Source organism: Pistacia vera, unplaced genomic scaffold (assembly GCF_008641045.1).
Source record: "Pistacia vera cultivar Batoury unplaced genomic scaffold, PisVer_v2 Contig1146, whole genome shotgun sequence".
Classification (NCBI taxonomy): domain Eukaryota; kingdom Viridiplantae; phylum Streptophyta; class Magnoliopsida; order Sapindales; family Anacardiaceae; genus Pistacia; species Pistacia vera.
In genome coordinates this window covers 63,334-86,610 of record NW_022195189.1, presented here as the reverse complement: position 1 = coordinate 86,610, position 23,277 = coordinate 63,334, and the positions used below count along the sequence as shown (strand labels likewise).

Below are 23,277 nucleotides of genomic sequence, written 5' to 3'. Positions count from 1 at the left end.
AGGTTGTTGAGAAAGAAACTGAGCCCAGACGGCGAGAAAACTTAAAAGGAAAATTTTGAAACGTAATTTTTATATATAAAATGATAGGTTGTTCTTGCAGGTGACTGAGGCAGCCAATAAAGTACTTACATTTGTTGGAGGAATCTGTGACTGTCGTGTGATTTTATCATTTTAATTAATTTATTTTCGCACTCACCCGTGTAATTTTTTACAACGTGGCGTTCTAGATAAGGGTTACTACAACATTTTTCACGAGATTACAACAGCCTTACGCGCGTTTTGTTCGCGTTGGTTTTACTCGCTTTTCTGGTTCTTTTAAGATTTCTACTTCAAATTTTGGGGTAATTTTTTTTTTTTTTTTTAAGGCTGGGTTATCTGGTCTGTTTATGCACACTTTAACTAATCTTTTGGGATATCAGAATTATTAGTTGATAAGAACTATAATAGCTACCTCTATTAGTAACTAGAACTCAAGACCTCTTGGTAATACACTCAAGAGTCTCCTATCGAACCACTCGAACATTCATAAGTAATTAATTTTGGGGTAAATTTTATTGGTCGAAGAGATTTAAAGTCTTCCAACGATTTTCTAGAAAATATTAAAATGCTCCTATTGGCTAGAGCCGATAGTGGGCTGTGTCATGCCTAAAATTCAAGGCTCGTCGTGTTGTGCTATAGCCGCAGAAATTCGTAACTTGTCATGTCATGTCGGCCCATCAAATCTGAAAGCCCACGGCACGGCCCGCTATACAGCGTGCTGTGGGCCTAGCACACGGGGCAGCCCGCGTGCTTTGTAGGCCGACCTACAATTTTTTTTACTATTTATACATTATGGTAGTTTTAATTTATTATTAATAATTATTATAAAAATATTTTATATGTTATATTTAATGACAATTTGTAATTGTATTAATTAAAAATATATAATCACTATGAAATATAACAAAATAATGAGACATTGAAATATTAATTGAATTCCAACACTTTTTATTAATTGAAATATTTGTATTTATACATTTTTCTAAAATGTACAAGTTTTACAAAGTTACAATTATACCCTAATCAATTCATGAAATGTATAAATTATTCGATCCAATGAGCATGCTCTTGATACAAGATTTTGCATCAACTAGAGCGATGCGATTGACTTTAATGGAATCAGAACTGATGTGTGCGTGATTACGGATAACCAGCAATGTAATGAAGCAAAAACAGTAAAATAAATGACACAATGAATTTTTAAAGTGCTTCGGCAAGTTATACTCTTGAGTCTACGTCCACTGTTTTTGTATTTGTTGTGAGAGCTTACAATAATGATCATAGAATAATTTGCTAACGCCTTTCTCATCATTGGAAGTGATTTATATATAGATTTTTTACAAAGGAAAGAGCGAAAATAAAGGGATTACAATTAAGATTGAAATGTAACTCCGATATTCTCGCGATTGAGCGTTGAGATTGCACCAAGATTGTTGTTGATCTGATCCCTTCCGAGATATTCGGGATATGAGGTTATCAGTGAGCTGGTTGAACAACTATAAGGATTGGTTGTGACTAGCTTGTGCTAGGTCAACCTACATCTCGACGAGTTTATGTTGGGTCAGACAATCGATTGAGTCGAACTGATTTTGGATTGAGCTATAACCTCGCTGACCTCTGACTTCTCCGAGCTTGATGGAAAAATCACACACAACATCTGCCCCCTATTGTTTGGTGCTCATTTCGAGCTTCAAAGACTATTGCTCGATTTGATATCAAGCTCAGACTTCATCAGTTGTGCGTAGGGGTATGGAAATCCAGTTAACCGAACCGGATTGCACACTTTTCAAATCAAACTAGTTTTTCAGTTCAAAGGATAATCCAAATAGTAACCGAACCGTATTATCCTTTGAACCACTTATTAACCAAACCAAATTATCGCTTTGGTTATCGGTTAACCGGTTTATAAACTGATTTTAATAAAATTTGAAGTTGGACTCTTTAGAATAGCAAGGACACCAAATGGGCACCTCACAGCTGTCGATTTCAAATACCCCAAATCACAATCCAACGCTTACATAACAAATCACAATCCAACGCTTACATAACAAACAAACCAACACCTGAGACACACAGAATCTGTCTCACTTAGTCTCAGATTGAGACATCTCATAAACAAAAACGCAGACGTAGAGCTTCCAAACAAAACCTAAAGTTAAAAATATACTAAACCATCGAAGAAGAAGAACGTTGAAGTCCAATCATGGCATTCTCTTCTCGCCTCTTATCCAAATCCAAACAGAAAAGTAGTGAAGGTGAAGAAATGAAGAAGACGAAAAAGAAAAAGAAACAGAAAAGTGAAAGAAGAAGAAGATGAAAAAGAAAAGGAAAAGTGGAGAAGGAGAGGAAGAGAAGAAGACGAAAAAGAAAAAGGAAATTGGTGAAAGAAAGGAAGAGAAGAAGAAAAACTGAAAAGTTTGAAAAGAAAGAGAAAGCAGTGAAAGGAGAAGAAGACGAAAAGAAAAATAATTGAGTGGAGAAGCAGACCTAAGAAAATGTGCAGGAGAAGCAGACTGCAGTTTGCAAACCAAATACCCAAGAAAAAGTGGAGAAAAAAAAAAACAGGGATATTTTTTGTTTTTTAAACCGGTTTAATATTGCCCTTAAACCGTTAACTGAATCGAAAATTCGATTTGGTTATTTTTGAAAACTAAAACCGAATCGGTTAATCCGAAAAACTAGTTTTTTTATTCGGTTTGGGTCCAGTTTCCCAGTTCAGTTTGGTTTTCGGTTTTTTTTTTTTTTTTTTTTTTTAGCCCTAGTTGTGCGCTAAATGCAGATCTAATCAAGCTTCATGTGTTGCACTTATCTCTAGTCGACGTACTCAACACTTGGCTTTTCCTCTGTTGTGAATTTCTTAACAAACTCGAAATTTGAAATGAGGGGCATATGTGTAACTTCCACAGGGTCATGTCACATTAAACGCAGCAGTCTTTGGCAGTTACTTTTCATCGCACATGGGCAACTACAGTTATCCACACATGAAGTTGAGGTAACGTGTGACGACAGTTATGACTGTTGCAGTCTGACGGTTGATCGACCCTCGTGGATGATTGACACGTGGCCACGTTCAATGGCCAAGATTGCTTGACGAATGGAGGGCTAAGATTCACTGTAGATCGACGACTATAGTCGAATCCCACCCCATTGTCTCCCATACAAACCATTATAAAAGTGGGCAACTTTGCCAGAAATACTACACAGTTTGCAAAAGTTTCCAGATTTCTTTACTTACTCTGTCACTACTCTTTCGATTTCACAGTGCTTTTTCGATGAGTTTCTTCCACCTTTACACTTCAGTAAGGCTTTTTTCTCCTCCTTTACTTGTTTTTACACCTTTTTGCGGTTGAGGGTGGCCATTGTCGTGGCCATATTTAGCTTTTTAAGGTTTTTTGAGTGTATTTCCCTCGGTTTGGGGTTTAAGGAAGGTTTATGATGGCAGTCGCCAGAATCTTGGTAGCTCGCTTGTGCCTATTGTCTGACACGAGCTACCTTAGGTGCCTGAACGGAAAGCAAAGTGTGGATAGGTCGTCGAATTTTCGAGCTTTGAGACTTGTTTGCTTCTATTTCAGGTACCCTAAGGCGAGTTTTCACCATGTCTTCGTCGAGTAGTCATAGTATTGATCGCATGTTCGACTCTCCAGTAGGCTCAACGGTTCTCGGGGATGTAATCCTTGAGATTTCCAAGGATGTCGTTGCACGAAGCTCAAACCCCGATGCGGCGGGCTCTTCTGATCACACTTCCATAGAGATTTCTCAATTGCAAAAATCTCCAACCCATAGGCCCAGAAGGAACCACATTCCTTAATTGGGGCCGAGGATATTAGGCACATAATTGAAGTTTATGCGCCTCAACTTTCCCTAAGGGCTTCAGGAGGCTTCTCCCGCAAAAATCCCCCCGCCAATTGTGTGGTGGTCTTTAATACCATCTTAAGGTGTGGAATGTTCATTCCCTCTCATTACTTCGTCGCAAACATTTTGGAACGGTTCGGTATTGTTCCCCTTCAGTTGTTAGCGAACTCATACATAATTATAGTAGGCATGTATATAGCGTACCAAGTAGCTTACTTGGGCGAGCTATTTGTAGAGGAGCTCGTCCATTTGTATAGATTGAAAAAAAGTCAGGACCAAATGTAGTATCTCTCCAAGGCGAGAAAAGTATATTTTAACAATTTGGTCAATGTCCCAAAGAAAGTTTCGCACTGAGACTCAATATTTTTTCTACGAGGCCAAGGAGACCGACATTTTTGCTCTAGAAGCTAGTAAGATTCTGACCCTTATACGTGTAAAGAATGTTTTGAAGCTCGACCGTCGAACTAACCAAATTCCTTTGCTTTGTAGTAAACCTCGAACAAAACTTTCTTCCTTAAGCAAGCTTAGAGTGATCTTGCCTTTTTTGTTTTTTGCCTTTTTTGGAACCTATTTCGGCCCCTCTCATTGCGATCTTGGCCCCTTCCTTTATCTGCTGGGCGATCTTGTCGCCCATCTGGAGCTCTTTGTGGCAAGCTTTTGGCTAGGTCGCTAGCAAGCTTTCCACTCACTGATGTTTAGAAGTCATTTGGTAGAATTTCGTCAGGCTTACGTGGTCTTCACTTTGGAGTTCTTTCCACAGCTCCGTCTATAGCCTGATACCCGCAATTAGCAAAGTCTAGATTGACTCTTCAAATGCATCTATGACCTTTGCCTATTCATTCTAGAACCTCGTTAGATACGAGGTCTGCGTTTCATCTTTCTCCTGACGAATATTACTCAGGTAGCTGAGCGACATTATGAACTGTCTCCTTGCTTAGAATTGTTGTGGGTACAGTGAGGAGAATTGTTGTCAAGACCAATCAAGTTCACCTTAAGCCTCTTGTACCACCTCTTGGCATCCCTTACCAATGTGACAGTAAAGCAATGACATTTTGTCAAGTCACAGACCTGATGCAACTCCATCAGGTTGTTGAAAAAGTCCAGGTGGTCTTTAGGTCCCCTTTCTCATCTAACTTGCTCTTTGGCATCCTTAATCCTTGAGGAAGCGAGGCTTGACGAACTTCGTCTATGAATGGAGTGCTCACTATTTCTTCCACTATGTTGTTCTAACGGGCTTTTAGATCTTCGAGCATTCTTTGCACCCGATCTAAGTCTTCGTTATGGGGATTGCCCTGGCTGGCTCTATTCAGCCTTACTTCGAGCAGGTGAGTTCGCAAATCTGTTACTTATAAGCCCCCTCCATTGTGCACATTGATGTGCGAGGTTAAGTCATGATGGCTGGGTTGGTAGGTGTTATCATACTCATCAGTGCATTGCTTGCAACGTTGGTTAAAACTGAAACGTCGATCATTGTTGGATTGGTGTGCATGACTCATCTAGCGAGCTTGCAAGGTCTGAGTCTGCCTTTAGTGTGGGTTAAAACCAGCACGCTGACGTTGGGGATATTGTCGAGTATCCCTCTGGCGACCATTATCTTCATCCTCTTTTATAGGTTGTTTGCCCGGTCGCCTCTCGAGGTTAGTTTGCCTGCGAGATTCTCATTCATGGGCGGAATGTGCTCGGCGGTGCCAAGATCGTTGACCATTCCTCGGTGCCAAAGAACCGAATTGGTCATTGGGTAAATTCTAACCTATTGGGGTGACATCGGTGAACTAAGGCCGGTCAAGGTCTTGGGGGGCCGGCTGTTGGTTTCTCAGCTCAGCCACGTTTTATTACACCGCTTGTGCAACCATTGTTCTGATCATCTCTACCAGTTGAACATTCTTGGGATTCGACGTCCTTGCCCCCTGCTGCACCGACGACATTAGTGGTCGACGCTTAGCTGTGTCTTGATGCAACTCCTGGTAGGCGGTTTCCATGTTGTGGTGGTTTCCGGTGGTTGTTTTTTATCTTGTATGAACAATTGTAGGCCTTGAGTGATCGGGTCACTGGGATTGTTTGCCGAAAATTCTGAAATTTGACGGAGGCCCTCATTCTAGCGCCAAAATATTGATACAAGATTTTGCACCAACTAGAGCAATCCAATTGACCTTGACAGAATTGGAACTGATGTGTGCATGATTATGGATAACCAACAATGTAATGAAGCACAAGCAGTAAAATAAATGACACAATGAGTTTTTAAAGTGGTTCGGCGAGTTATACTCTTGAGCCTACATCCATTGTTTTTGTACTTGCTATGAGAGCTTACAATAATGATCCTAGAATAATTTGATAACCCTTTTCTCATCATTGGAGGGGGTTTATATACAGATTTTGTACAAAGGAAATAGCGAAAATAAAAGGATTAAAATTAAGATTGAAATGCAACTCCGATATTCTCGCGATTAAGCACTAAGATTGCGCAAGATTATTGTCGATCTGAACCCTTCTGAGATATTCAGGATCTGAGGTTATCTGTGAGCTGGTTGAACAACTATAGGAATTGGTCGCAACTAGCTTATGCTAGGTCGAGCTACATCTCGGCGAGTTTATGTTGGGTCAGACAATCAATTGAGTCAAACTAATTCTGGATCGAGCTATAATCTCACTAACCTTTGACTTCTCCGAGCTTGATAGAAAAATCACACACAACACAAGCCAAAAATAAGATAAATGGCAAAAATAAGATAAATGGAATAGTTAGATTATAAATAAATAAGATCCATACCATATTATACAAATTTAATTAATTCATTACATATTAAGAAAAATTATAAAACTCTTATTTTCCCTAAACTTAATAATTTATGGTTCCTTATTACCTTAAAATTTTACTCTAATTGGTTTGTTGAATTTAGTTTATCTTTAAGAAATTAGTATTTTTTATGTGCTTCGTTATATTATATGATTTATGTTATTTGATGTGTTAGAGGGTACCAATTTATGTTATTTGATGTGTTTGAGGGTACCAACAATATTGCTTTTCAAACATCAAATTCTGTCGAGGATAATTGTTATTGTATAATGTATTGATAATATAAATGTTTCGGGTGCGTTTGGTTTATTATTTTGGATATGATTTTGAGAATAATATTGGGTAGTTGGAATGGAGAGTATTATGAGGTAAAATTTAAAAATTTATGAAAAAGCTCCTAGGTTTGCTAATTTAATTAAATACCCTAATATATAAAATGACAAAAACACCCCCACCACCTGCAGTGCCAGATTCCGGCCACCAGCGCCGGAATCTGACCGAAAAATCGCGTTACGACACAAATCGGTCGGATCTGTGTCGTAACGCGTTGTTATGGCCTTTTCTGGCCAGATCCACAGCAGGTCGTAGGTGGATCTGGCCGGAAAAGGCCAGATCTACGACCTGCTGTGGCCGTGACAGCCGGAAAAGGCCAAAACGACGGCCATCTTTGGCTGTCAGCCCAAGAGATGGCCGTCGTTTTCGGTCAACGATGGCCAAGATTTGACTATCGTTGACCTCAATGACGGCCATTTCTTTGGCCATCGTTCACGGCCAGATCTGGCCTTTTCTAGTCAGATCTGTGGTGGATCTGGCCGGAAAAGGCCAAATCGATGAACTTTCGGCCATTTCTGGTCGGCAAGTAGGCCGTTGTACAGATTCAGGCTACCACCGATGGTGGTTGCCAGAATCTGGCAAGTATGGGTCATGGGGGTGTTTTGCTAATTTTTAAACTTTTTTCAAGGGTGTATTTAATAAAATTAATAACCTTATGGGGTCTAAAAGTAATTAAAAAAATAGGGTAATATTTCTGGAATAATGTGCCAAACATTATTTGGAGAATAGGATTGAGAATATGAGCAGAAATAATAAGCCAAACACGCCCTTCAATATTTTAAGTATATCACTTTCGGAATTTGCAAATCTATTATTCGTCTAAACATAGAAGAAGGTGAAGACACGCGCTTAATTTTAGATTTTATCAATAATTAAATATTTATTTAATCTTTTCAAAATTTCAAATTTTTAAATATTTATCTATTATTTGTCTAAGATCAATTTTTGATATTGAAAAAATATAAACTAGGTAGCTTTTTTATTATTGACCTTTCTTATATTTTACCAATCTAACAAGCACTTGTGATAAAGTCAATTTTAAAATGAAAATGATGTGCTTGATTCAATAACAAATTTCAGAAAAATGCTAATTAAATCATTTTTACCTTATCATAATTTTTAGAGTTAAAATTAATCCCTAAGGTATGACATACAGGCTGTTATTGACACCCCAAACAGTATGAAAAATTATCCTGACCTCCTTTTACATTATAGAGTGATCCATACCTTCCTCATTGTCTAATAATGAATTCTTATGGTTGGTCTACCTTATTTACCCCCCTATGAGATTAATTTTACACACTCATCCACTTTATTTTAATATAATATAAAACATCACTGTTGTTAGTGAATGTATGGTTCCACCAATTTAATTAACTGTCATTTTATCCTTCCATCACTTAACAATTTTCTTAATCCTTCACTCAAGAAATATCCAAATTAATCTACAAAATCAACATTAAACTTATAATTAATTTTCCCATGGACGGTTATACTTATATAACACATTTAAACAAACATTGAAGGAAAAAAAAAAAAATTAATTAAAAAAAATGAATTTTGGTAAAGTTTCCTTAAAAAAATCATAAATAAATAATAAATTAGTGGTAGGATAACCTTTTAATGTTTTACGAAAACATAAAGTATAAGGAATTAAAAATATTTTTAAAGTTGGCAGTGATGGAAGGGATAATAGACTTTTAATTTTAAAATGGAATAGAACCTAACAAATCATTATAGGTGTTTTTAATACTTTCGCATAAAATGGATGGGTTTGATATCAATCATCTCATAAGATTAACGAAATAAACCATACGAAAGAAATTTATCAATTAATGCCAATAAGGAGCGGTATTGGATATTTCTCAAATATGGAGAGAGTAAGGGCTAATTTTTTATGCTTTTGGGGTGTGAGTGACTAAAACTGAAACCTCAGAGAAGGTCTGGGATAATAACCCTTGAAGAGAAAGAATTACCATACTTATCTTTGTAAATTGAATTGTTTTCCTTTATCCTGTGAAAAGTATTAGCAGACTGATATTTTAGAATTTTAACTGTTATCATAATGGCAAATCGTCAAACTATTTCAACACAAATTTGTAGAACAAATTCTTCACCTTTGATTCAATGGGTTTGCTTTGAAAGTTAGAATTGATTATTTTTTTTATACTTAAAACAATTTCTAGCATTGAATTACCATGAATCAATAATCATGAATTTGTGTCCTAAATTTATATTAAAATTTTGTTTATAATAACACTGATGCAAAACTAAGAGACTCCCAAATAGATATGAATTAGGTTTTGATTTCACATATTGCAAATTCTCATTGAAAGAAACACAATCTTTCCTTCAAAATTATTCAAATTTCAAGCTTCTTCAACTTAAAAGACATAATACCTATTAAAAGTTTAGAGATTCAGATTAAAAAAACTCGTATCAAGAAAGGATCTTAATTTCTCGTAATAAAGTATTTTTCACCTTACTACTCTAAGATTGGTCACTCCAATCCCATCTCTGGTCGTTGTTTATCAAGCCAAAATAACACTTCATTGATACAAAAACAAACAATATAAACAATTCCAATGTACCTTTACTAGGGTACAACAATCACTCTCGATATGCATACTACACAGCCTTATATCAACCAACAGTCTACTCGTCTCTCTACATCCCTAAGGTTTATATGCCCGTGCATGATGACATTCTTAAACCATGGAACATAAAAGTTGATTCATGGTCTGCGTGGATCGGGTTCATAGTTAACTTTCTTTATGCATCCATATGTACATCAATGATCTATAACCATGTTCGGAATCTCTAAATTCAGTACTAATTTTAAAATGCTACTCACCTTATCACGAACTTTACACTGTTGGAAATCTGTAAACTCGAAACACCGGTTTTGGGTTGTCACGAACCTTAGGGGTCATTTCCATGCTCCAGAGGGCTTTCTGTGTTGGAAATAGTGCCCAGCTCTCTCTTTCCAAATCTGTTCCCTTCGATGTCTCCCTGAGTCTCTGGCTCGGCACAAATACGATCACAAACACAATTGCAAGTACCATGCAATGCAGCGAGAATCAAGAAAGTGGCTCCGGTACCAACAGCATCAGCTACTGAAAGAAAGCTTTGGGCTACAACTCAAGTTTGAGACCCAATTTACAGTAGCGGCAGACACCCCCACATGTCCTCGGGTATTGCTCAGGATACCCTCGGAGTTCACAGTCCATGGCACAGGTCCCATTCCAGGTGAATAAACATATATTAGGGCTAATGCAAGAACTGCAATCCACCCATAGAGCCCACTAGAGGAACCAGATATCGGCAAAGAATGCCAAGCGGGAGGACAAGGGATAAAACTACACCAAATAAACTTAGGGCCAACTTTTTCCTTCCAAAATGGTCAATTAGGTAAATCCCAACAATTGTTCAACTGCGTTTAAAGCGGCAATAGCAAGAGATAGGAGAAGTGCGAGCTGGTTTGATTCGAGCCGGCCATTTGAAAATTGTTGGGCTTAGTACATAACTGTATTTATCCCGTGAACTGCTGAAAAGCCTGAGTAATCACAGATTTCAAGTCACTACATTTCTGACAATTTTGTTGTGCAACATTTTTTATATAGCTCTACTAATTTAATTAATGAAAAAGAATGGAGACCGTGACCTATATGCAAAATACTTCCAGCAGTAAAAATTGGAGTTGGGAGGTAGCTGTAAGGGTATGAAAAACAAAATAGCAGGCATTGGCAACAAAATTTAAATCCATCCACTTCCATATATATAATAATCCATGCCCGAGTGTTCACAAATTGGTATTAAAAAGATCTTTCTTTGGGAAAAATATGAACCTGAAGCATGAAGTAAACTAAGATGCTACATCACAAGATTTGGACTGCTTTAGTCCACTTGAGCTTAGTATTTCACCTATCTCATCTTAGTAAATGTTTCAAACATTCAGCTTCTCTTTAAAGATATCGATAACCCATGGAAATGTAAACAATTCAAAAACATCGTCTGTAGTATGTTGTCTATTTATTCAACTCTTAACACCATTATGCGAGTTTGCCTAGACCTTACCATCTAAACACTTATGCCAAGAGAAATTCTGATAATCACAGCCATAAAAACAAATAAGAAAATGAATCATCACAACAAAGCTCTACCAAAAGGAAAGAAAAGAGGCACTAAAATCTTAACAGCTGATGATGCATAACTCTCAACCTGTATTGCAGCAAGGACGTAGCCACACTAAACATATGAGTTCAATTGAACCCACTCGAACTTTTAAAAAATAAAAATAAAAAAACCTTTATATTTTTATAGTATTTACAATTCTGACCCCACTTAGATTCATGTTGAACCCACTCAAACTTTGAAAAAAATAAAAAAATATTATATTTTATAATATTTCAATTTGGCCCCACTTAAATTCTATTGACCCCACAAATTTTTTTTGTAGATTTATCAACTTAAATGTTTTGAACTCACTCCACTAAAATTCTGACTACGTCCCGATTAGCAGTAGAAAGAAAATCAGTGGTGTACAATTAATGAGGATATCCAGTAAACTCTGAATTCGTACCTGAAGCCCAGCCCCAGCCAGATGCAAGTCTGATCTCTTTTCTTTTAAAAACATCCAAGTATCTGACGTACTCTTTTTGGCGTTCTTCCTCTGAAGCAGCAGAAAGGTGATCAATTTCATCCCTAACCGATCAATGTCATAATTCTAGCAAGCACGGAAATGGCTTATCTTATCACTCTGTACATTAGAATGGAATGGCTTATCTTTATCCCTCTTACATTAAGAATCGAAAAATGGCTTTATCTTTATCACTCTGTCATTAAGAATGGAAGTGGCTTTATCTTTATCACTCTGTACATATAGAATGTTAATATGATAATGTGCGAAAAAGAGAGAATCCACAGTCACAAAGATTAACTTTATAAGAGTTGACAGATATTTTTGTACCTTCATAAAAGCCACCGGGGAGACTCTGGCATAAAAAGCATCAAAACAAACTGAATGACGCTGGCCCACCTATACTCCTAACATCCATCTCCATGTTCCAGGTACCTTCCAAACAAATATGTGAAATGATATGCAAAATATAGTGAAATTGTTTAAAATGAGGATGTCTGTCTTGGCCAAAAATCGCTTAAGAAAACTAAAATCTACTCAAATCAAAAACCTTCATCCAGCCAGCCTCTCTCAACCCTAGAGAATAAAACCTAAAGGATTCATCTCAACATTTAACTCAGTGATTAAAACTTTCCATCTAGATGCAAAGCAATTTGTTTTGTAATTAACTTGGTCAATATAACATCTCAGAACTTCCAAATATTATATTTTAAGTTAAGACATCATTAATTTGCACACTATGAATAAGTCTTTTCATACATTCCACTTTTCTTACGAATTTTGGACTACAGCAGATTAAGCAAATATTTTTTTTTTGATATAGTACATTTCTAAATAGTTTAGACACTGATTTATGCAAATCACTCTCTAGAACTGAGACCAAATTATGCAATCCGTTTTTATGCTACGGGAGGATGACTTCCATGCTATTCATTTATTTCAGAACAGCTTTCGGACTAAACAAGATTACCAAAAACAAAAAAAAAAAATAAGGAAAAAATTTCAAAAAACGAGACACTATGCGAGGACCAACAAAGTGTGACCTTTGTCAGGACCAAGGACAGAATAATTTTTCCATGTTGCCGAGAAACAGAAAAGCTGCAAGCTGAACATGAGAAACTGCAGCAAAGTAAAACTAAGAATTGGGGTGGTAAAATATAAAAATGAATGTAGAGCTAACTAACCAAGCTATAGTTCTAAAGAATAAGCAAATATCTTACTTAATGCAAGCCTTAGATACCATTACTCAATATAAGGCAGTTAGCACCAGAGACCCGGCATTATCAAACATTCAACACAATTGATAATGGGATCAAAAATCTTCCACATCATGAATATATTAACCTATTAACTGATGGATACCCACTAAACAACTCAAACAATTGGGCTGGTAGTGGGCCTTTTGTGGGCGTGAGTAAAACTCTCCTTGAAAAACCGGCTTGCCAAGGGAGGGTGTCCAAACCCTTTATAACCCCATGCCCACCCTTTTCCTTTCAATGTAAGATCCTAACATTAACCTATAAGAGAAATGTTAGCAACACTCATTTTCTCACTATTTTGTCACTCTCCTCTCCTCTAACATAGAGAAAAACAATAACTCTCACTATAGTACCACTTGCAACTTTCTTAGTCTTTCGTACATATGTCAAAAGGAAAATGAAAGAGTGAAAACAAGAATGAGAAAGAGAGTATCACCAGCATTTCTCACTCCAAAATCCAAGTAGAACATGTGCTTCTACACAAATTAAGTTTTGGTTTTAAAAGCAATAAAATCTTTTTTTCTTTTGCTTCAGTGAACAAAACTGCTCTTTCTAGCTTTTTGTACGACTCTATTCAAAGAGACAACCAAAATTTAAAGGCTAACCAATAACACCTTAATGGAAAGTGTTAAACTCACTTTGCATGTCATTTTCTTTTTATCTAAAAATCAAGCTACACTTGCCATTAGCCAGCATTATAATAACTTAACTAAACGAGGAATCCTCTCATGCACATGCTATTTACATCACAATGTTATTGTAATCTAAAATATGCCAGAAAACAGGAGAGAATTCTTCAATTATGTGTCTCAGGGGGGTTTCTTAAAATGCAAACCCGAAATTTTATCTTGGTAGTGCCTCTTCAAAACTGCAAAATAGAAACCTTTCACACAAGCTGAGATATATAATGAGCGGGACATGACACAAATTCCGCAAGAATGGTCACATTGAAAAGAAGAAAATCTATAACTTAGAAAACCAATTCCTTCAAGAAGCAGATAATCGATCACTAATAACGAAAAAGTGCAAAATGAAAATGTTATATCTATACACTAGTTTCGAACAAAATGATTTATTAACCAATAATTTAGATAACCCCTTTCACAATTGTAGTATTCAATGATAATAGCACCAGGAGCTGCATGATAATTTGAACCAAGTAGAAATAGGAAGCGAATAACTGCCTAGCTCTATTTAAATTAAGAAAACATATAAATATCCCCAAAGTTTACTTGTAAGTTTATTTACTAAAACCTTCTTCAACATTCCCCCTAAGGTTATTTACTAAAACCTTCTTCAACATTCCCCCTTTTTCCTATAAATAGGTTATGCCATAGCTTTTCAACATAACTTTTAAAAAAGTAAGATCAGTTTATCTATAAGAACAAAAGGTCTTTTTATTTCCTCAATCTCTGGCTAAATGCGATTTATTAGCTCCTCACAAAAATTTTCATTTTACTGACTAGCATGGAATGCCCAAACACTAGTTAGCACAAACATTGCCAACCTAATTTCAATTTAATTTCTACCAAAAAAAGAAAAAAGTATAATATTCACTTCTTTTTCATACAGTGCTATTAGACCTCTTTAGGTTGGATAGAAAAAACACAAAATGTAGCAAAGACATTCCATGTAACCAAAGTACTTTTTATACACGAATTTGTTGTATCTACAGAAATATTGCACGTTGATGAAAGCAAAGTAAATAAAGCAGGTAATCTGACCTCAGTAAAAGCAAGATTTACGAGGTAGGACAGAAACTGTCCACCAGTTATCATAAGTACATTTGTGCTACAGTCCACCCTTACTTCTGATGGGGCTGCTTCAGCTATATATACTGGAGCAGTTACAGATGCCACACCCACACCAGGCCAACTAAAAGCCGTCCCAATATAGAACATATGGATCTGGAGCAGCGGCCATGACAATTGCTCCAGCTGAAATACAATATCAGCAAGAAGAGTAGCTTTCTTACGTCCATTGCTCATTAATCCAACCACCTGATGCAGCTCCATTATTGCACCAACCAGCCATGCTCACAATTGTTTCCTGACACTTAAATGAATCAGAATGTTTCAAAAGAAGAAAAGCAAACAAAATTAAATAGGAAATCATAGAACTGGCAGGATAAATTCTAGGTTGCCTTCCTCCTCTCTCCCAACCACACAAAACAACACAACTCCACATGCCTAACACCCATCCAAGCACCCCAACTCCTGCAAGATAATCCTGCCGGCATTTCACTATGATAACAAGCTTCAATTGCCATCATCACCATCAATACCAATCTATACTGCCATCAAACCATCATTTAGTTCTCTGCTTTTCCCAACTCAACCAAAGACATAAGAGGAAAAACTTTTTTTTTTCTTTTTTCTTTTTTTTATAATATATATATTATTTTCTCTTTCCCTTGATAACCCAAAAATGCAATATATCATCAAAGGTAAAATAAACTCTACCATCTCATCAGAAGAGAAAACAAATTTGGAAACTTTACTAGCTTGTTACCTGCAGGAAACTCTGTTTTACCACCTCAAAATCATCTTTATATACAGAAGGGCTCCTGATATGACACCTGCAATAAAAGTTTAAAATCGGATAACATTCTTAGAAATAAATAATGAAGAGAAGTTCAACCAGGATGAGCTATATACGACCTAAAATCAATTCATAATTTCATCAGAAGAAAGAAAGGTCCTCACTATCCAAAGAAAGCAGAAGCAAATTTAACTCAAAGTTACAATAATTCGGTCTGCTATTTTCTATTCCTAAGTAGACTTGGTATTACCTTCTCTTGTTTTAAAGGTAATAAGAATTTCTAGAATGACAATACTCATCACCAACTAAATACGGAAGTCGATGATAAATGAGCACCATCCAGTAGAATCATTGGCTGCTCTTTATCTAGTGGGGAACATGTCTAAAGTTCAATTTGGATTACCATGTTAAGCCCTTCCATCTCCTTATAGAGAAATCCCAAATTAAGCAAATTATGGCATTAACTTATCCACCAATATTCGTAAAATTTTGTACCTACAAGAACCATATATCATATTACATAAATCTGGCCAAATCCAATTTGGAAAGCGCAGGGAGAGATTCATATTAAAATTAAAATTGTCAGGTGTTTTCATCACAATCTGAAAAAAGTTATCTGGAATTAAGATACTATTCTATCTAAAGCCTCTTAACATGATATTGAACAAGTAATTTTGGAAACTCCAAAAAAACAAGGAATTGTTACTTTTACAAAAAGAAATATCTATCTTATTCTAAAAAAAAAGAATTTTTATTCCAACGCCCCTCAGCTAAAGTCCAACAGAAACTGGTTAATTCTTGAGACCAAATTCTTACTTTCATAATCAAAATAACATTAAAAACACAAATATCAACATGTCACATAACTAAAATCCATTTTCAAATCAGAAAGTTGGCGAAACTAGCTTTTCCTCCCGTATGCTTAGTCAAAAAGAGAAAGAAAAAGTTAAAACACATCTTTAGCAACATCTTTGAAAGTGACTTGACTAAATCACTGTCGCCCCTGTCATTAATGATGAATCACTAAATAACCGTGGAAGCTGCCATGTTGCTGGAGTGTAAGGATAACGCCCCATACTCAGCCCTTGGATCAACTCCCAATCACTTTTTTGGAGTGGATGTAAGGGCTGAAATGGTGGCAAACTTACCCCACACCTACAGCACAAAATAGCACCGGAATGTGTGATTATGTTAAGACTTTTATATTATTAAACATCAAAGTGAAACACTAACCGCTAATGTTGTTGCTTAACATCACTAACAAACTTACTGTAATCCTAACCTGTAAGTATCACTCATGTACATTACCGGACCAGTACGAAAAATATTAAAAAACCGAGATCTCTCAGAATCCGGTACTGTTACTGGTACTGAAGCAAATTAGAGAAAGAAAAAGTAGAATACCTGTATCGTAGCCGAATAGGAGTCCACCTATGCCGGCAATTACCGTCATCCAAGAACGTACGAGTTACTGAAGTACGACATTCTCCTCTCCGGGAATGCGTCCAAGTAACCCGAACTACCGGGAATCGAATCCAACGTCATCGTTTTACACTGAAATTAACTTCAACAAACAAACAATCAAAACTGATCACTTCAAGATTCTTGACGATATTAAAAACGATTATTGCTTCAAGACTCTCGCCGGTTAAAACTATCAAGAATCACGGAGTCAAAGAGGTCAAATAAAGCTACTACTACTCCAGTCTATTCAAAAACGCAAAAACAAATGATTGATTTTAATTTTGGAGAAGCTTCGAAAGAAGACAACTGAAGCAGTTTTTTTAGAGCAACAATGTCTTCCCCGACGACGTTTTGGTCGTCTAAGGAGAACGGAGGGCAGGAAGAATCAGAAATGAATTGAGAAAGGATTTCGATTCGATCAGACGACGAATTTTCCGGAAATTTGCGAAAAAAAATTTCATGGGGAACTTGGAGGAAAGAAGAAGGAAGGAGTTGTTGGAAAGAAACTGAGCCCAGACGGCGAGAAAACTTAAAAGGAAATTTTGAAACGTAATTTTTATATATAAATGAGGTTGTTCTTGCAGTGCTGAGGCACGCCAATAAAGTACTTACATTTGTTGGAGGAATCTTTGACTGTCGTGTGATTTATCATTTTAATTAATTTTATTTCGCACTCACCCTGTAATTTTTTACAACGTGGCGTTCTAGATAAGGGTTACTACAACATTTTCACGAGATTACAACGCCTTACGCGCGTTTTGTTCGCGTTGTTTTACTCGCTTTTCGGTTCTTTTAAGATTTCTACTTCAAATTTTGGGGTAATTTTTTTTTTTTTTTAAGGCTGGTTATCTGGTCTGTTTATGCACACTTTAACTAATCTTTTGGGATATCAGAATATTGTTGATAAGAACTATAATAGCTACCTCTATTAGTAACTAGAACTCAAGACCTCTTGGTAATACACTCAAGTCTCCTATCGAACCACTCGAACATTCATGTAATTAATTTTGGGGTAAATTTATTGGTCGAAGAGATTTAAAGTCTTCCAACGATTTTCTAGAAAATATAAATGCTCCTATTGTAGACCGATAGTGGGCTGTGCATGCCTAAAATTCAAGGCTCGTCGTGTGTGCTATAGCCGCAGAAATTCGTAACTTGTCATGCATGTGCGCCCATCAAATCTGAAAGCCCACCACGGCCCGCTATACACGCTGCTGTGGGCCTAGCACACGGGGCAGCCCGCGTGCTTTGTAGCCGACCTACAATTTTTTTACTATTTATACATTATGGTAGTTTTAATTTATTATTAATATTATTATAAAAATATTTTATATTTTATATTTAATGACAATTGTAATTGTATAATTAAAAATAATATCATCACTATAAATATAACAAAATAATGAGACATTGAATATAATTGAATTCCAACACTTTTATTAATTGAAATATTTGTATTTATACATTTTTCTAAAATGTACAAGTTTTACAAAGTTACAATTATACCCTAATCAATTCATGAAATGTATAATTATTCGATCCAATGAGCATGCTCTTGATACAAGATTTTGCATCAACTAGAGCGATGCGATTGACTTTATGGAATCAGAACTGATGTGTGCTGATTACGGATAACCAGCAATTAATGAAGCAAAAACAGTAAAATAAATGACACAATGAATTTTTAAAGTGCTTCGGCAAGTTATACTCTTGAGTCTACGTCCACTGTTTTTGTATTTGTTGTGAGAGCTTACAATAATGATCATAGAATAATTTGCTAACGCCTTCTCATCATCTTGGAAGGATTTTATATAGATTTTTTACAAAGGAAAGAGCGAAAATAAAGGGATTCAAAAGATGAAATGTAACTCCGATATTCTCGCGATTGAGCGTTGAGATTGCACCAAGATTGTTGTTGATCTGATCCCTTCCGAGATATTCGGGATATGAGGTTATCAGTGAGCTGGTTGAACAACTATAGGATTGGTTGTGCTAGCTTGTGCTAGGTCAACCTACTCTCGACGAGTTTATGTTGGGTCAGACAATCGATTGAGTCGAACTTTTTGGATTGAGCATAACCTCGCTGACCTTGACTTCTCCGAGCTTGATGGAAAAATCACACACAACATCTGCCCCCTATTGTTTGGTGCTCATTTCGAGCTTCAAGACTATTGCTCGATTTGATATCAAGCTCAGACTTCATCAGTTGTGCGTAGGGGTATGGAAATCCAGTTAACCGAACCGGATTGCACACTTTTCAAATCAAACAGTTTTTCAGTTCAAAGGATAATCCAAATAGTAACCGAACCTTATTATCCTTTGAACCACTTATTACCAAACCAAATTATCGCTTTGGTTATCGGTTAACCGGTTTATAAACTGATTTAATAAAATTTGAAGTTGGACTCTTTAGAATAGCAAGGACACCAAATGGGCACCTCACAGCTGTCGATTTCAAATACCCCAAATCACAATCAAACGCTTACATAACAAATCACAATCCAACGCTTACATAACAACAACCAACACCTGGACACACAGAATCTGTCTCACTTAGTCTCAGATTGAGACATCTCAAACAAAAACGCGACGTAGAGCTCCCAACAAACCTAAAGTTAAAATATACTAAACCATCGAAGAAGAAGAACGTTGAAGTCCAATCATGGCATTCTCTTCTCGCCTCTTATCCATCCAAACAGAAAAGTAGTGAAGGTGAAGAAATGAAGAAGGAAAGAAAAAGAAACAGAAAAGTGAAGAAGAAGAAGAGGAAAAAGAAAAGGAAAAGTGAGAAGGAGAGGAAGAGAAGAAGACGAAAAAGAAAGGAAATTGGTGAAAGAAAGGAAAGAAGAGAAAAACTGAAAAGTTTGAAAGAAAGAGAAGCAGTGAAAGGAAAGAGACGAAAAGAAAAATAATTGAGTGGAAGCAGACCTAAGAAAATGTGCAGAGAAGCAGACTGCAGTTTGCAAACCAAATACCCAAGAAAAATGGAGAAAAAAAAAAACAGGGATATTTTTTGTTTTTAAACCGGTTTAATATTCCCTTAAACCGTTAACTGAATCGAAAATTCGATTTGGTTATTTTTGAAAACTAAAACCAATCGGTTAATCCGAAAAATAGTTTTTTATTCGGTTTGGGTCCAGTTTCCCAGTTCAGTTTGGTTTCGGTTTTTTTTTTTTTTTTTTTTTTTTAGCCTAGTTGTGCTAATGCAGATCTAATCAAGCTTCATGTGTTGCACTTATCTCTAGTCGACGTACTCACACTTGGCTTTCCTCTGTTGTGAATTTCTTAACAAACTCGAAATTTGAATGAGGGCATATGTGTAACTTCCACGGGTCATGTCACATTAAACGCAGCAGTCTTTGGCAGTTACTTTTCATCGCACATGGCAACTACAGTTATCCACACATGAAGTTGAGGTAACGTGTGACGACAGTTATGTGTTGCAGTCTGACGGTTGATCGACCCTCGTGATGATTGACACGTGGCCACGTTCAAGGCCAAGATTGCTTGACGAATGGAGGGCTAAGTTCACTGTAGATCGACGACTATAGTCGAATCCCACCCCATTGTCTCCCATACAAACCATTATAAAAGTGGGCAACTTTGCCAGAAATACTACACAGTTTGCAAAAGTTTCCAGATTTCTTTACTTACTCTGTCACTACTCTTTCGATTTCACAGTGCTTTTTCGATGAGTTTTCCACCTTTACACTTCAGTAAGGCTTTTTTCTCCTCCTTTACTTGTTTTACACCTTTTTGCGGTTGAGGGTGGCCATTGTCGTGGCCATATTTAGCTTTTTAAGGTTTTTGAGTGTATTTCCCTCGGTTTGGGGTTTAAGGAAGGTTTATGATGGCAGTCGCCAGAATCTTGGTAGCTCGCTTGTGCCTATTGTCTGACACGAGCTACCTTTGCCTGAACGGAAAGCAAAGTGTGGATAGGTCGTCGATTTTCGAGCTTTGAGACTTGTTTTCTTCTATTCAGGTACCCTAAGGCGAGTTTTCACCATGTCTTCGTCGAGTATCATAGTATTGATCGCATGTTCGACTCTCCAGTAGGCTCAACGGTTCTCGGGGATGTAATCCTTGAGATTCCAGGATGTCGTTGCACGAAGCTCAAACCCCGATGCGGCGGGCTCTTCTGATCACACTTCCATAGAGATTTCTCAATTGCAAAAATCTCCAACCCATAGGCCCAGAAGGAACCACATTCCTTAATTGGCCCGAGGATATTGGCACATAATTGAAGTTTATGCCCTCAACTTTCCCTAAGGGCTTCAGGAGGCTTCTCCCCAAATCCCCCCGCCAATTGTGTGGTGGTCTTTAATACCATCTTAAGTGTGGAATGTTCATTCCCTCTCATATCTTCGTCGCAAACATTTTGGAACGGTTCGGTATTGTCCCCTTCAGTTGTTAGCGAACTCAACATAATTATAGTAGCATGTATATAGCGTACCAAGTAGCTTACTTGGGCGAGCTATTTGTAGAGGAGCTCGTCCATTTGTATAGATTGAAAAAAAGTCAGGACCAAATGTAGTATCTCTCCAAGGCGAGAAAAGTATATTTTAACAATTTGGTCAATGTCCCAAAGAAGTTTCGCACTGAGACTCAATATTTTTTCTACGAGGCCAAGGAGACCGACATTTTTGCTCTAGAAGCTAGTAAGATTCTGACCCTTATACGTGTAAGATGTTTTGAAGCTCGACCGTCGAACTAACCAAATTCCTTTGCTTTGTAGTAAACCTCGAACAAAACTTTCTTCCTTAAGCAAGCTTAGAGTGATCTTGCCTTTTTTGTTTTTTCCTTTTTGAACCTATTTCGGCCCCTCTCATTGCGATCTTGGCCCTTCCTTTATCTGCTGGGCGATCTTGTCGCCCATCTGGAGCTCTTTGTGGCAAGCTTTTGGCTAGGTCGCTAGCAAGCTTTCCACTCACTGATGTTTTAGAAGTCATTGGTAGAATTTCGTCAGGCTTACTGGGTCTTCACTTTGGAGTTCTTTCCACAGCTCCGTCTATAGCCTGATACCCGCAATTAGCAAAGTCTAGATTGACTCTTCAATGCATCTATGACCTTTGCCTATTCATTCTAGAACCTCGTTAGATACGAGGTCTGCGTTTCATCTTTCTCCTGACATATACTCAGGTAGCTGAGCGACATTATGAACTCTCCTTGCTTAGAATTGTTGTGGGTACGTGAGGAGAATTGTTGTCAAGACCAATCAAGTTCACCTTAAGCCTCTTGTACCACCTCTTGGCATCCCTTACCAATGTGAGTAAAGCAATGACATTTTGTCAAGTCACAGACCTGATGCAACTCATCATTTGTTGAAAAAGTCCAGGTGGTCTTTAGTCCCCTTTCTCATCTAACTTCTCTTGGCATCCTTAATCCTTGAGGAAGCGAGGCTTGACGAACTTCGTCTATGAATGGAGTGCTCACTATTTCTCCACTATGTTGTTTCTAACGGGCTTTTAGATCTCGAGCTTCTTTGCACCCTCTCTAGTCTTCGTTATGGGGATTGCCCTGGCTGCTCTATTCAGCCTTACTTCGAGCAGGTGAGTTCGCAAATCTGTTACTTATAAGCCCCCTCCATTGTGCACATTGATTGTGCAGGTTAAGTCATGATGGCTGGGTTGGTAGGTGTTATCACTCATCAGTGCTTTGCTTGCAACGTTGGTTAAAACTGAAACGTCGATCATGTTGGATTGGTGTGGCATGACTCATCTAGCGAGCTTGCAAGGTCTGAGTCTGCCTTTAGTGTGGGTTAAAACCAGCACGCTGACGTTGGGGATATTGTCGAGTATCCCTCTGGCGACCTATCTTCATCCTCTTTTATAGGTTGTTTGCCCGTCGCCTCTCGAGGTTAGTTTCCTGCGAGATTCTCATTCATGGGCGGAATGTGTCCGCGGTGCCAAGATCGTTGACCATTCCTCGGTGCCAAAGAACCGAATTGGTCATTGGGTAAATTCTACCTATTGGGGTGACATCGGTGAACTAAGGCCGGTAAAGAAAGTAATATATATATATATATATATATATAATTTGTAAAATTTTCTTTTAACCCCTATAATTTATGTTTATTTCAAAATTTATATGGGGTTTTAGTAATTGTACAAAGGACTAAAACGAAAAAGTTTAAAAAAATTTGGTCCCAGGCCCGGGCCTTGGAGGAAGCTCAATGGAAGGATCGGGTCCTCCTCCTTAGGCCTGATCTCATAATGTTATAATGAATTAAGTAATTATACTATAAATCTTTAATGTAATATTATAATTAATTAAATTTTTAATCATTTAATTAAGTATTATACTAATGTTTATAATGGAATGTTATAATTAATTAAGTAATCATTTAACTATAA

General features: G+C 37.1%; 1 pseudogene; it reads right to left on the bottom strand.

Annotated features, from left to right (window-relative positions):
- Positions 1 to 9,801: 9,801 nt before the first annotated feature.
- Positions 9,802 to 17,098, bottom strand: LOC116146055 (annotated as a pseudogene).
- Positions 17,099 to 23,277: the final 6,179 nt, after the last annotated feature.